The following is a 16,506-nucleotide window of genomic DNA, read 5'->3' on the forward strand; positions in this document are numbered from 1 at the left end:
TAACAATCTTCATTTGGCACCAGATGATGTGTTGAAGAGAAACACTCTGGGAGGTTTTGAATCACACTTGGTATTTTGTTAGCCAAGTTACAGGAGAATTTTTAAAGTGGGGGGAAGGGAAGAAGGAAACGGACCAGAAAAAGAATTGAAGCCATCATCTACAGACCAACAAAGCACTGAGAGTTCCAAACGTTATGTCAGACACTAAAGTGACTGATAGAGGCTCAAGTGGTTTATAAAACCTATAAAAAGACTACACCAGCAAAGTCCCCATTTATCGGTAGAGTTCAGAAACTAAAACAAGGATTATTTTAGCTTAAAACCTTATCTCAAGAGAATCATATACACTTCACATGAATAAAAATACCTGAAACCAAACATTTTTAAAAGCTCCAATACCCAAAATATAAAGAAAAAAATTAATTCAGAAGACTCAATCAATCCGTGATAATCACAAAACGGCCGGGCAATCTCTATCTCCCTTCCACATTAACCATCCATCCCCTGGAAGACCAAGGGAGATCAGACCTTCCAGACTTACCTTCCAGACTTACCTTCCAGACCTTCCAGACACCTGGCTGCTGCAAAATTCGATGGAGACTCCTTGTGGAACAGCAGTTTCGCATCTCTTGGGTTTCTCCCTATCGTGATCATGCAGGAAGCAAGTCTGGCTGTGCTATTTCTTATCATTGTCTGTCACCCATCTGCACCATGATATTGAAAAAGTAGTTCCCTTTCCCCCAGAAGGTTGAGGCTCAGCTACAGGGGTAATTCTCCTGGGCACACAGTCATTATTTAGGCCGACTCAGTGACTTCAACCGGCTTAATCATGTGATCAGGTTTGTTGCCAGCTGCATAATGCTCCCACATCTGTAGGTAGAGCCGCTCTAGTTCCATTGTATATTGTTTGGTGTTGAACAGAGGGCTAGATGTTCTCTGCTTCCAGACTTTGCCACGAATTTTCTTCAGGTATTCGAGATCAGTTCCCAGTTTCACAGCTATCTCTTCATATTCTTGCCGATTTTTAGCAATCAGCTCAAGACAGCCTAAACAAGTGAGCTGGGAACCTGCAACTCGGGAAGCAAGAGTCTCTCCTGGCATAGTCACCATGGGGGTCCCTGCCCAAAGGACATCCATCCCTGTGGTGTGGCCATTACAGAGTGGAGTGTCCAAGCAGACATCAGCCAGCTGGCCTCTCCGAACATGTTCCTCTTTAGGAGCAACAGGGGAAAAAATGATACGGTTTGGGGGAAGGCCCATATTTTGTGCGTACTGTTGAATATTAGCTTCTCCTGCTGCTGGAAAACGCAACAGCCACAGTACACTATTGGGAACACGCTTCAGAATATTTGCCCACATCTGCAAAGTAGATGGGTCAATTTTGTATAACTGATTAAAGTTACAGTACACAATGGCATCTTCCGGTAACCCGTACTGAGAACGTGTGGTTACAATAATGGTACGGGGAACCTCCTCTCCAGTGGCAGCCTTATTGTTGATCAGGGTAGTTGCCAGGCCATTGCTAATACTGAATCCATTCATTGTAATCTGAATTTGTCCTCTGTTAATCATTTCAATAACTGCTTCTGCAACAGTATTCATAGGAATGACAGGCATATTAAGAGCTGTATTACTGCTGTCTGTGTTGTCTTCTCCATCAGGACATTTCATCTTGACTATTTGCACATCTGATAGACTATCAAGAAATGCTTGGAGGTCGATGCCATTCAGCACAATCCGATTGTCATAAATGTGCCCATTGGACTTAAAATCGATGACGGCTTTTTTCTTCAGGTGAGGGAACATATTAGCATGATCACCAATAAAGAACGTATGGGGCATATAAGCCAGTTTCTCAGAATACTGCTCAGCAACTTCAGCAGGTGACGTTTCCTGATCAGTGATGATATAATCCATGAAAAGCACGCCACTAGTCCCAGGGTACCCCAGCCACATTGCCTGAATAGGAGCTGGCCTGAGAGCAAAGAGTTCATTTCGAGCACCCCTGGTATAACCATTCATATTTACAAGGATGTGTATACCATCTTGATGGATGCGATCAGCTGCTTTCCCATTGCATGGAATCTGAGAAAGATCAGTGAAATGATTGGCTTCTGCCATCACCTTCACTCGGAAGTTTGTGCCATCATGTGGGCTCAGGGCATAACAGAATATCTCAAATTTATCAGGACTGTGCATGCCTGGAATAGACTGCATAAGGTGAGAAGTAGGATGGTTCCCAAAGTCAGAACTCACGTATCCTACACGCAGTCGACCATCACTGAGCTTCAAGTCTGTTATATGTTCATACGGTGGTTTATGAAGGGCACTTATATTAGCCAAGCAGAGGTTCCCATGCCTCTCAGCAATAGCCTTCCTGAAGCCATGAGGAAGAGGATAGAGCATACTATGATGAGGCTGCACAGAAGGCAACCTATTCTTCTCCAACTGGTCAGCCACAATGCTGACCAACTTCTTCATTCGCTCATCATAGTCTGTCTAATCACAGACAACCTGCAGGCAATGAGCCAAATTACAATAAGCGTCAGGAAAATCAGGTTGAAGCTTCAGAACAGTGCGATAAGAAGCAATTGCTTCTGGAATATTCCCTGAATCCTGGTGAATGGAAGCCAGATTGCTGTGGGCATCCGCAAATGCAGGGTTGATCTGCACGGCACGAGTATAACACTCTAAGGCTCCCTGAACATCCTGCATCTCCCATAGAGTGTTTCCCATATTACAGTACGCATCAGCAAAGGTAGGACTGATTCGAATAGCCTCCTTATAATGCATCAGAGCTTCGTGCAGTTTTCCCTGCTGCTTCAATACACTTGCTAAATTTGAATGGGCATCAGCAAAGTCTGGGCAGAGCTCTAATGCTTTACGATACAAGTGAACCGCGTCTTCACTGTTTCCCTGTTCTCCTTTGATATTGGCTAGGTTATTCAGAGAGTCTGCATGGGTGGGACACAGCCGGAGAGCTGTACGATAACAATCTTCTGCTTCAGCAACACTGCCCTTCTCTTTGAGAGCGTTGGCTAAGTTGCAGTAAGCATCAGGGAAATGTGGTTGCAATTCAATAGCTCGCCTGTAGGTGTCTATTGCCAGATCCATCAGGCCTTGCTCATAGTATACACAAGCCAGGTTGCCATGTACCACTGCATGATTTGGACTCAAGCTTAGGGCACGAAGGTAAGCTGCCACAGCTCTGTCAAAAATCCGTGCCTCATTGAAGACATTTCCTAAATTGATATAAGCATCCAGAAAATTGGGGTCAAGGGTGACAGCCTTTTCAAAGTGATGAATTGCAAGCCAAATCTCCCCTTGTGCATTGAAAACACAGCCAAGATTACTCCAAGCTACTGCAAAGTTCGGTTGCATCTCAATTGCTTTCAAATAACATGCCTTGGCTTCTTCTAAGCCACCCAGGGCTTTGAGCAGGTTCCCCAGGTCACTGCGAACACAGTACAAAGAAGGATTGTACTGAAGAGCAGAGACGTAAGCTTGTACTGCTCCTTCCATGTCGCCTGCTGCTATCAAAGCGGCTGCCAGGTTAATATAACCATCGATGAAATCTGGTTTGAGACGCAATGCATGCCGGTAATGCTCAGTTGCTTCCTGCAACTGCCCTCTTTCCTTGTACACATTCCCCAAATTCGAATAGGCTTCTGCCAGAAGAGGGTTCTGTTTAATTGCCAGAGTACTAAAGTGGGCAGATCTGTCCAGCCTTCGACACTGGAAGTGTATAGATGAAAGTAATAAAAGTACACCAGTATTGCCTGGCTCTTGTCTCCAGAGCTGCATGCAGTGTCTCTCAGCTGTCTCAAAATCTCCTGCCTGATATTCTCGATGTGCCAGCTCAGCTAACCCTTGGAAGGAAAGCATACGTTTCGTTGGTTCTGTGCTGTCGGCCACGTTGCCCACGGAAGACGCCATCTGGAGCTTCTGGAGAGAGTGAAAAAAGGGAGTAATTGAGTCCCGCTGCCGCCACTACTGGCAAGAATGTTTCTAGTGGTAGCAAACACGAGCGCAGCAGCCATACCACTGCTTTGGCACGCTTAAGCAGCGGCAACAGTTACAGGCACCGAACCTTAGGAACTATGGTTGGCCATCTACCTCTCATGCTCTTGAAATCTTAATTCTTAACCCTGCCCTCTTCCCCCATTTTTCTCCTAATCAGAGAATAAAAATTACCTATCCATTTGCCTTAGAAGAAATCAAAAGTCAGTAGGCCAAACACTTTTCAAAATATTGTTTTCTGTCCAGTTGGAAATGAAATACATGATTGACTTTTCTTCATCATTCATATAGTCAACGTGGAGAACATTAGGGCCGTGAATTTCAATACAGTAAGATGAGAAAATTTTAAATTGGCCTTCCCAAACCACTAATAAGTAACCGATGTTGTATAGAATGCTAAAATCTTAGAGACTGAGTTTGATATTTTAAAAGTTCTGCAAACATGAGCTAATTTCTCCTCATCAAATTTCTCATGCCTCAAACCTGAGTATCACTTTTTAAAAGATAAATTTATTTTTTTTTATTTATTTATTTTTATCTTGGCTGCGTTGGGTCTTCAGTGCTGCGTGCAGGCTTTCTCTAGTTGCGGCGAGTGGGGGCTACTCTTTGTTGCGGTGTCCGGGCTTCTCATCACAGTAGCTTCTATTGTTGTTCCACAACTCTATGGGTTCCTTTTTAGGTCCTACGAAGAACCCTAGAAATTAGTTCATGTCATTATAGGTTTTTGCAAAATTGTCAAAAGTGAGATATTTTTATTTCCATCAGGTAAGTCCAGCGTCTATTTCTTTGTCAATTTTCCTTCTATCATATTCTGCTATGTTGGATCATATTGGATTGGTCACAGGCTTTCTTGAAATCTGGCTAAGGAGATGTTTTAAGTGAGGCTATTATGTGATTTTCAGACACCACCATATGTAACTGACTATATAATATCCCATTACAGGAATAACTTCCAGTACTCTTACTGACTACTCTACTGACTTAACTAGCACAAGACACAGAAGCGTAAGGACACAAACCACCTTACAATATAGCCATGTCTTGCACTTCACAGCTCTCAAAGCATGTGCGTTTGAAGAAGAAAAAAAGAACTGAAAAGTATAAAACCAGAAGTTATTCTGTGGAAAATTATTTCAATCATCAGGCATGTGAAGGATAAGTCAAAGATTCAGTTTTCTTCAATGCTTAGTCAAAACGGAAATTTCCTTCTGTCAAGAATATACCCCAGGGCTTCCCTGGTGGTGCAGTGGTTGAGAGTCTGCCTGCCGATGCAGGGGACACGGGTTCGTGCCCCAGTCCGGGAAGATCCCATATGCCACGTAGCAGCTAGGCCCGTGAGCCATGGCCACTGAGCCTGCATGTCCGGAGCCTGTGCCCCACAACGGGGAGAGGCCACAACAGTGAGAGGCCAGCATACCGCAAAAAAAAAAAAAAACCAATATACTCCAGGGGCTTCCCTGATGGCACAGTGGTTAGGAAGTCACCTGCCAATGCAGGGGACACGGGTTCGAGCCCTGGTCCGGGAAGATCCCACATGCCGCGGAACAACTAAGACCGTGTGCCACGACTATGGAGCCTTCGCTCTAGAGCCCGTGAGCCACAACTACTGAGCCTGCGAGCCACAACTACTGAAGCTTGTGTGCCTAGAGCCTGTGCTTTGCAACAAGAGAAGCCACCACAATAAGAAGCCTGCACACCGCAACAAAGAGTATCCCCCAGTCGCTGCAACTAGAGAAAGCCTGCGCACAGCAACGAAGACACAACACAGTCAAAAATAAATAAAGAAAGAAATAAAAGAATATACCCCATCAATAATGTGTGTAATGGAATGGTGTGAATGAGTATTTTATCAGAATTCCTGTAATGCACAAACCTATAGCAGTACTGAAATCAGTAATGCATTTATAATAGTAAATATTTATGAGGAAGTAATCCATAGAGGTTTTCTCAAAGTTAACAATGAACATTAATGCGACATTATCAATAATAAATTGTGATGCTGAAATAAACTTTTCTAAACTATTAATAACTAAAAGCAAACTCTAATCAACCATGTGAAAAGAAATCTATGTCTATAAACTACAAAGTTTATTTCTTAAAATTTTATTTCTAAAACAGGAGGCAGTTAAAGAATATATAGCTACAAGAGTGGGGAAAAAGTTTTATAGAGACACATCTGGCAGTAGTTAATTTTCAAATGTCATTTTTCTAGATTTTGTGACACCTATAGTATTGATATTTCAAAGCATTTAACAAATTGTAATTTGAAGATTTGCTACTTCCAGGTAGAGTAAAATATTTTGAAGCAAAACAACATTTCCACTGAGAAAAATTTTAAAAGCCAAATAAAATAGTCAGCATTCAATCAAAAAGTTCTAGACATACCAAGAGATAGAATCATATGACTAAAATTCTAAGAAAAGAACAGATAATACACAAATATTTATATAAGATATTGTGTATATTTATCAGGAAAAGTCTTTATCAAGAAAAGACTTTTAAATCATCAAAATTAATATTACATTTTATTTATTTGTATATTTTATTTATATATAGATATTTAGATATTTATATAAAGAACTTAAAGTTAAAGCTCTAGTTAAGGCAGTGACAAAAGCAGTAGCAGTGGCAGTGAAAAGAAATGGTTATATTCAAGGATATTTTGTCAGTAAAAGTCCAAGATCAAATGTCTGACTGCATACATGGGATGGATATACGGTGTGGGAAAAATCAAAGTTAACTATAGAGGTTCTAGTGAAGATGGGGTTGCCATCACCCAACCCAAGGGGTTGCTATCATCCCCAAGGTCTAGGAGACTCAAAAGGAAGGTCATGGTCGAGGAAAAGTTAATTGCTGGGAAAATAAGACTCCCAGTCTCTCCAGCTCCTTACACTAGTTTTTTTTTAAACATCTTCATTGGAGTATAATTGCTTTACAATGGTGTGTTAGTTTCCACTTTCTAACAAAGTAAATCAGTTATACATATACATATGTCCCCATATCTCTTCCCTCTTGCAACTCCCTCCCTCCCACCCGCCCTATGTCACCCCTCTAGGTGGTCACAAAGCACAGAGCTGATCTTCCTGGGCTATGCGGCTGCTTCCCACTAGCTATCTATTCCTTATACCAGTTTTGTTTTTCTGCTCATATACGTAGCAGCATTTCATTCAAGGGGAAAGTCATTGATCTGACTGGTCAAATTAAACACCATAGTTCAAGGCACATTTACAGTGGTTAGTTCCTCCACAATTTAGAAAGTAACGTTCACAATTTCCCTCTTCCTACACTGTGGAACACATTGGCCATTCCTCCAAAGTTTCCACTCCATAGAGTGGACCAGAGATGACATTAGCCCAGAACTGAGAGCTTGGCATGAGATGGTGTCAACCCCACGTAGAGCTCTGGCATAAGTTATGACCCAACCCAGCTCTACAGAGAGTTCTGCATGGAATCTTGTCTCAGCCATAATAATGTGATTCTGTTTTTCATTTGGTTTGCTTCTTTGCTTAACTTTCCCTGGCCACTCTGACAAACAAAATTTCAGGCAATCCTGGGCCACTCACTAACTTTATTCCATCTAATGTTATCCAGATTCCCAAGAAAATTACTAACTATAAAGGGGGAAATTTGGAACATGGTGAGTTTTAGGTGCCTGAAATATACAGGTAACTGAATCCAGTTAAGTAGCAAATTATTTGGATCTCAAATATGCCAGTAGAAGAGCAGACTAAGCTCAATTTAATGTACTCTTACTGGAGACACATGTAAATTCTGGGTCAGTTTTGAAAATGTTAAAAGCACATAGCTGAGATTAAAAGAAAGAAAGGAGCACCTGCATGTTTCAGAAAGTAACAGAGAAATCAAATCCAGAGAAATAAGAGCAGACTGATGTGTATGCGTTCTGTTCCTTAGTAGAGGCCTTATGTACATAGGGGCTGGAGCTAGAAATCTAACATTACCTTGAGGCCAGGAATTTAGACTCAGGATGGAACAATATGGAGAAGTTAGTACAGATATCCTACAGAACTTTCATGAGGAACTGCTTAGTCCATTAAGAGGGCCAAGGGAGGTGGTGAGGAAGATTGATATCTCTTGAAAACCTTCAGGTACAGAAAACATCAGCACCTCTGAAAAGTAGGCCTGTCCTTCCCAGAGTTGTGATGGCCAGGTTGTCACTAACCTGTAAGGCCCTGTATGAATCAGAAACTGCAAGGAGAGGAATTCAAAGAAAACCAGATGCAGGATGGGTGTGGCAATAAATCCTAGGACCCTATCAGAAACAAAATTAAAACCACTCTAGAGGGAAATTTTAACAAACCAGGGCAGAGAGTATCCTAACCAGAATAAAATAATAATTCTGAGGAAGTTCCTTTACTTATTTAAGTAAGATTCAATGCATTTCCATGGCCAGGCCCTTTAGAAGAATTCTAAAACATATACAAACAATTCATTTACATCTTATATATCCCACCATCCAGAGCAAAATTCACTTAAGAACTGTACTGGTGGAAATTGGGCAGCACTATGGAGAAAATAAAATGTGTTTACCATCAAAAAACATGAAGGTAAGAAAGATAATGTCTAATTTTTTAATTATCCTGTGGTTTCTTGAAATCTTTTGGAAACCCAAACTAGAGAAACCTAGGAGGAAATGAAGATTTAAATGTTTAGAGATTTATCAACTCATCTATAAAAGCTTTATTAATCTCTTCTTTTAATAACATTCCTGAGAGGTATAAATGTGTCCAGTGATAGGGTTGAATAAGCCTGAGAGAATTTCAATTGTTCACTATTCTTGGTCAGCTCTTAAGACCTTTCAGGAGCATCTTGATTTTCATGGCCTCATCCAACAAAAGCAGGATATTTTACAGAAAGTCCTGGGCCACTTTTCGGCTTGCTTTTGTGTTTATGCTTTTGGTTTTTTCACATCGGGCGGTACATTAGGCTACCTATTGCATACTCCCTCATTCATGCATGCATTCACTCAAACAATATTGACTGAGTTGAGACATTTAATTAACACTCAATAAATGATGTTTAGATGAATGAATGCGCTTTCTATCAAAGTAAGTGTAAGTACTGAGAAAAATTACAGAATGTATGATCCCAGCCCCACAAAAGCTTATAACTGTGTTGAGGATATAACATATGCTGATGAAATAAGTAATATATCATATTGGACAGTGTCTAAGTTCAAAAATGAGTTTTTATAAATAATCAGAGCCTAAGGAGCACAAAGAAGGGACAGTTCATTATGGCTTGAATCTATCAATAAATGTACATTTCAGATGAGATTTGAGATTGACCTCAAAGAAGAGGACTTAGATATATGAACAGAGAACAAAAAAGGCATGGTGATAGCATGTGCATAGATAGTGTGGCCAATATTTATGTTCTTCATTAAAGATAGTCAGAGATAACCCAAATGTAACTGTTTCCATGGGTTCATTCTCAGTATCCAAACAAAATGGCAAATCCTATCTTAGTAAAACTAATGAAAAACACAGTCTTTAACAAAGAGATTGTGAAGGAAAGGGGGAGAGAAAGGCTTGCATCCCACACCACACAACAAAACTTTTTGAATTATTTGTTTAATTGTCTCCCTCTGAAAATTTCCTCTCCCTCTCTCGGTACGTGTCTCTTCTCCCACATCTGGCCACACTCTACCAGCCATCTTTCCAGATCTTTCCAGAACTCTCCATCCTAGTTTCATTAGGCCACAATTTAAACATCTCACAGGTCTCCAGGATGCATCCCCATCACTTATTCCACAAAGACAAACAAAGGACACTTCTCAGGATCACGTTTCTTTGAAGGAAGAGGTCATGAGGAGTGATTATAAATAATATAAGGTGGAGAGCAGTGACTTAAAATACCATTTTTCATCTTAGAATGTGAATACAGGGAACTTTGGGAAACTAGAAAATCTAGAAAGGATTCACTGATAATTATTTATGTTCAATGAATAAAATAAAATGTAATAATACGGCTGAACTCTGACAGATTCACTTTTTCAAAAGTTGCTTTCACACACTTTCACTATTGGGATGTTTGATAAACACACCTTTCCTTCTTTACTTGCTTCTTTCTTTGCAGATACTGGCACCAAACTTTCAAACAATAACAACCTTCCCATAAGTCCCTTGCCAGGCAAGATTAAGGTATAACAATCCAAACAAAGTTTTGAAGAAGATAACTGCTTGAAAGCACAGGAAAAGAGCTGGGTTTCTCTTATTCAACAGTCACATAATGAGTAATGTGCGAATTGGTTTAAAAAATCTCTCTGCATGAGGGGCTAAGGTTAAGATTAGAACTTCTGAGGCCAGAAGAGCAAAATGACTACAACAATCCACATATTTTCAAGAGCTGCCCTTTGGATGTGAGGCATTGATTTTTCCCACTATTTTTTCAGCAACCCAACTGGTGTCTTTATTAAACGACATAAGAGAATACAGTGTGGCCAAGAAGGCTTAGATTTCCTTAGCCCCAAGTCAGATATTCTCCAGTGACTGTCCACTCAAATGAAAAAGAGAGATTTACAAGAGGAAACTGGATACAACTGAGTGTACTTTAATTTTACCTGAATTATTTGTTTTGTTTTCAATTCTCCGCTGAAGTGCCTACATTAATATATCTTTAAGAGCATTTCCTTAAGTTGAAGTATTCATTCAGTATATTCATTTACTATAATTTAGAAAAGCCAAATGATTTAGACAAATTCATTTCTATATTGCCACAACAGTGTATTGTGAACTAAATGACACCTGGCAGTTCTTTACTCAGATACTAACTCAATTAGAAGGCAGAACAAGGATACCTACCCATTCAGGGAAGGATAGGTCACTTAGCCTCTGTAGCTCTCTTAGGTCTCTTATCATCACAGTAACAAATTGAAGACTAAAAACCATATGATTATCTCAATAGATGAAAAAAAAGCTTTTGAAAAAAATTCAATATCCATTCATGGTAAAAACTCTCCAGAAAGTGGGCATAGAGGGAACACATACCTCAACATAATAAAGGCCATATACGACAAGCTCATAGCTAACATACTCAATGGTGAAAAGCTGAAAGCATTTCCCCTAAGATCAGGAACAAGACAAGGATGCCCACTCTCACCACTTTTATTGAAGGTACTTTTGGAAGTCCTAGCCACAGCAATCAGACAAGAAAAGTCAATAAATAAAAGGACTCCAAAATGGAAAGGAAAAAGTAAAACTGTCACTGTTTGCAGATGGCATGATCCATAGAAAATCTGAAAGACACCATCCAAAAATTATTAGAGCTCAAAAATGAACTTGGTAAATTTGCAGGATACAGAATTTATATCTAGAAATCTACTGTATTTCTATACACTAACAGTGAACTATCAGAAAGAGAAATTAAGGAAACAATCCCATTTACAATCGCGTAAAAAAGAATAAAATACAGAAGAATAAATCTGCCTAAGGAGGTAAAAGACCTGTACCCAGGGAACTATATGACACTGATACAAGAAATTAAAGATGACACAAACAGCTGGAAAGATATACCATGGTCACGGATTGGAAGAATTAATATTGTTAAAGTGACCATCATACCCAAGGAAATCAATGGATTCAATGCAGTCTGTATCAACATATCAAGGGAATTTTCCACAGACCTAGAACAAATAATTTTAAAGTTTGTATGGAAACACAAAAGGTCCTGAATAGCAAAAACAGTCTTGAGAAAGAAGAACACAACTGGAGGAATCATGCTCCCTGGCTTCAGACTATGCTACAAACCTACAGTAATCAAAACAGCATGGTACTGGCACAAAAACATCGATCACTGGAACAGAATAGAGAGCCCAGAAAGAAACCCATGCACTTATGGTCAATGAATCTATGACAAAGGAGGCAAGAATATGCAGTGGAGAAATGTCTGGGCTTCCTTAGGGATGGTTTCATCAATTAATTTGTTTTCTTAAATGGACCATACTTTTCCATGTCTTTGTATACCTTGTGATTTTTTTGGTTGAAAATTTGTCTTTCAAATATTATAATGTGGTATCTATGGAAATCAGATTCTCCCACTTTCCCAGGGTTTCCTGGGCTTTTGATTGTTGGAGGCTGTAGTAGTCTGTTTGTTTAGGGACCTTTCCAAACTATTTTTGCAATGACTGTTTTCCTTATCGTATGTATGCACCGAAGTCTCTGTTCCTTTAGTTCATGTTTAGCTAATGTTTTGACAGAGATTTCCTTGAATTCCTGCACCTAAAACAAACAAAAATAAATACACACAAGCACATCCACATGCACACCCAAAACCACACACCTCTGCCCATTGTGCAGATTGCTGGATCACTCCTTCAACATTTAGCTGACCTGCATTGAGTTCAGGGCTCAGCCCATGGTAAAAGCTTAGAGACTCCTCTGGTGTTTTCAGAACATGCATCTTATCTCGAGTATGCATGTGGCTTTCCTAATTTCTCTGGACACATGTGTACTTTTTGTAGGTTCTAATTTCCCAAAGAATCTCCCCCAACTTTGGCTCCTGCATCTTCTGTGGTCTACTGTATTTCAATGCACAGTCTTCTGCCCCAGCCATCTGTGCTTTGTTAGTTCAACTTGCACTTTTTTGAGCATTGACCGCTGCTTTTCCAGACTGTGTTCCAAGTTAGCTAAGACAGAGATAAGCATCTTGTGTCAGTCCTTCAGGCAGCTCCCAGACAGGTTAGAACAGATACACATAATAATCTGAGAGTACAGTCTCTTCTCCCTCCTGAAGCAGGATTGAGGGTCCCATTCTAGGAATGGTCTGCTGTTACTTTAAGACTATCACTGCATTAAGACTCCACCACTTTCAGACCATCACTACACTAACAGTGGATGGGGCAAGGGCAAGTAAAAATGCCACAAAGCTTTCCTGCCATTTTCAAATTGCCTCTTCCCTGGTTCAGTATGTGTTTGGTTGCTATAAATCTTTGGCTGATTTCAGGACTAAGAGAAACTCAAAGAACCCCACAGCAAAAACCAGTATAATCAAACTCTCAGAAGCCAAATGACACAGAAAGAATCTTTTCTCCCAAAGGAGAAAGAAAAAAGAAATTTGTTACAAAGCAGGGATCCTCAAAAAGATTAGAGCTAATTTCCTATATGAAACCATGGAAGCAAGAGGCCAGACATATTTAAAGTGCTGAAAGAAAAAAAATTGTCCACCAAGAATTCTATATTTGGCCAAACTGGTTTCAAAACGTAGGGAGAAATTAATGCATTCCCAGATGAACAAAGGCTGAGGGCATTTATTTTACAACTTCCTACCACTGCCCTATGAGAAATGCTAAATTGAACCTTCAGGTTGAAATGAAAGGACACTAGACAGCATCTCGAAGCTGTAGAAAGAAATAGAAATCTCCAGTAAAGATAAATACATGGGCAAATACTAAAGCTAGTATTGTGTTATTGGCTTGTAGCTCTACTTTTTATTTCTTACATGATTGAAAAAACAAATGTATAAAGTAATCATAAATCCATGTTATTGGGCTCACAAAGTAAAAAGGTGTAATTTGTGACAATAATAATGTAAAGAGGAGGAACAGAACTGTAGAGGAACAGAGTTTCTGTGTGCTACTGAAGTTGGTTTCAATTGAAATTATATTGTTTTAACTTTAGAATGGTAAATGTCATCTTCTTGATAACCACAAAGAAAATATCAATAGACCATATGCAAAAAGAAATGAAAAGGGAATCAAGAGTTCACCACAAGAAAATCGGCTAAGCACAGAAGTCAGTAATGGAGTAAATGAGGGGCAAAAAATGCATAAGACATACAGAAAACAAGCAGGAAATAGACAGAATTAAGTTCTTCCTCATCAGTAATTTTTGAAAAAGTAAGTGGATTAAGCTCTCCAATGAAAAGATAAACATTGGCAGAATGGACTTTAAAAACAACCATAATCCAAGTATATGCTGTCCGCAAAAATCTCACTTGATTTCAAAAGACACAAGTTGCTTGAAAGTTAAAGCATAGAATAAAATATCCCATGCAAATAGTAACAAAAAAGAAGGAAAGAGAGACAGAAAAAGAAAGGAAGGAAGGAAGGAAGGAAGATAGATCTGGGATGGCTATGTTACTATCACACAAAATAAACTTTAAATCAAAAACTATCACAAGAGGAAAAGGAGGCCACTATATGTTGATAACAAGTTCAATCTATCAAGAACATAGAACACCTATAAACATATATGTACCAAACAACCCCCAAATATGTGAAGCAAACATTGACAGAATTGAAGGAAGAAATAGATAGTTCTAAAATAATAGTTGGAGATCAATACCTTGCTTTCAATAGTGGAAAACACATCTAGACAGAAGATCAGTAGAGAGGTAGGGGGACTGAATAACACATTTAACCAACTAAACCTAACAGCCGTATATAGATCACTCCACTCAACAACAGCAGAATACACCTTTTTCTCAAGTACACATGGAACACTCTCCGGGAAAGACCATATGTTAGGCCACAATACAAGTACCAATACATTTTTAAGAAATTGAAATCATACAAAGTATCTTCTTTAGCCACAGTGAAAGGAAGGTAGAAATCAATAACAGAACCATTGATAGCCATTTCCCATCATGCCTGCCACACATGATATAAAGCAATGAAGGGAAAAACATAATTTACCACTTAGAAAAGTGGGAAGGAGGACATACCATTGACACAGAGTGTATGCTGTTTCCCATTGTCAGGGATAGAAATAAATTAGCATCATTTATTCATTAGTGTGTTAATTTCTTGGTCAATCATTGGGCAGCCAGTGTTTCTGCCTGATGGGAAGATTTCCTATACTCAGTGTTGAGTGGAGCCAACCTTGAAAGGGACATTTTAAAGGATTATACTGTGATGGGCTTCGCAGTACCCTTCCTCCTATGCCAGTATTTAGGCTGGGGTATTTCCATGGAGTGTGTACAATCGTAGGCCCCAGTTCACCAGAATTTAGTTTGACTCGTTCTGTTAATACATTCCCTCAGTACTTTGTCTTTTGTATCCTTTTGCATTTACTTCATTCTTTATTATCACTGCGAAACAACTTTGTTTCCTGTTCAGATGCCAAAAAGTGGATATCAATACCTCCTGAGTTTTACACATCACAGATCAGTTTTGGATACCAGGGACAGAGACAACAGCTATTTCCAATGACTTTGAGACATACTTTGAACATGTGATTAACATGTTGAGTGTTGAAATGTGTGTCGAGCTCATTACACGTGCTCTAAAAGGTTTCAAACTGCAAATATTTAAAAATCTCTATCTTTGAATCGTTTTCCTGTGCTGTCCCTTTGTGTCAGACTGTTAATATGCAGTCTGGCACCTTCAAATAATGTGGCTTTGTAACCAATTATTTACATGTTGTTTTATCCACAGAGAATCTTTTTTTAAAATAAATTTATTTATTATTTATTTTTGGCCGTGTTGGGTCTTTGTTGTGGCACACAGGCTGTCTCTAGTTGGGGCGAGTGGGGGCTACTCTTCGTTGTGGTGTGCGGGCTCCTCATTGCTGTGGCTTCTCTTGTTGTGGAGCACGGGCTAGGCGCTGGGACTTCAGTAGTTGTGGCACACGGGCTTCAGTAGTTGTGGCTCATGGACCCTAGAGCACAGGCTCAGTAGTTGTGGCACACGGGCTTATTTGCTCTGCGGCAGGTGGGATCTTCCCTGACCAGGGCTCAAACCCATGTTCCCTGCACTGGCAGGTGGATTCCCAACCACTGTGCCACCAGGGAAGTCCCCGCACAGAGAATCTTAAGGTCAAAACATACAACTCGATTAACTACACTTCCTCCTGTTCACATTTCCCTCATCTTTTCTTCATCTTCTGTCTATGTTTCCTTGGCCCTGTTTATATTAAGTGCTTTTGCCATTATATTTGATTGTTTGTATTCCGGTGAGTTACCACAATGCTTTATGAGACACGCTAGGATATAAATGCATTTAAGTAATATATATATATATATATATATATATATATATATATATATATATATATATATATATATATACACACACACACACACACATATATATGTAGTTTGCTTGAGTGCAGTGTTTTTTGTTTTCTGTACTGAATTCATTAGCATGGGTTGGTATAATATTTAGCATAGGTCGATATGTAATTTGTAAACTAATAAAGTCTTAAAAGTGAGGAAATAAGTCTTTCAAATTTAATTATTTATTTTAAAGAGCAGAATAGCATACATAAACAGGTGCCTAATGAAAACTTGTATTCTAATTTGGAACTCTCATGAACACCTATTCTTTTGTCCTTCTAATGGTATGATCGTAGGCCATTTGATTATTTTTATTTTTATGGCTTTAACTTTAGAATAATGAAATATTCGTAAATTTAAAAAAGTATTTTTCTTTATTTGATGGGGGTGGGATACTGGAGAAATGAAAGGTCAAACACCTATTGAGGAATCCATACTTGTCTATATAGTGTGTACTTTTATTTCAATAACTGA

General features: G+C 39.3%; 1 pseudogene across 1 annotated transcript; it reads right to left on the minus strand.

The window, feature by feature from the left end:
* Positions 1-571: 571 nt before the first annotated feature.
* Positions 572-4,109, minus strand: LOC308611242 (UDP-N-acetylglucosamine--peptide N-acetylglucosaminyltransferase 110 kDa subunit-like; annotated as a pseudogene). The gene has a single exon. The product of its transcript is annotated as a UDP-N-acetylglucosamine--peptide N-acetylglucosaminyltransferase 110 kDa subunit-like (transcript).
* Between the last annotated feature and the right edge of the window lie 12,397 nt (positions 4,110-16,506).

The sequence above is a fragment of the Mesoplodon bidens genome (assembly GCF_964165515.1).
Source record: "Mesoplodon bidens genome assembly, contig: HAP1_SCAFFOLD_313, whole genome shotgun sequence".
Classification (NCBI taxonomy): Eukaryota; Metazoa; Chordata; class Mammalia; order Artiodactyla; family Ziphiidae; genus Mesoplodon; species Mesoplodon bidens.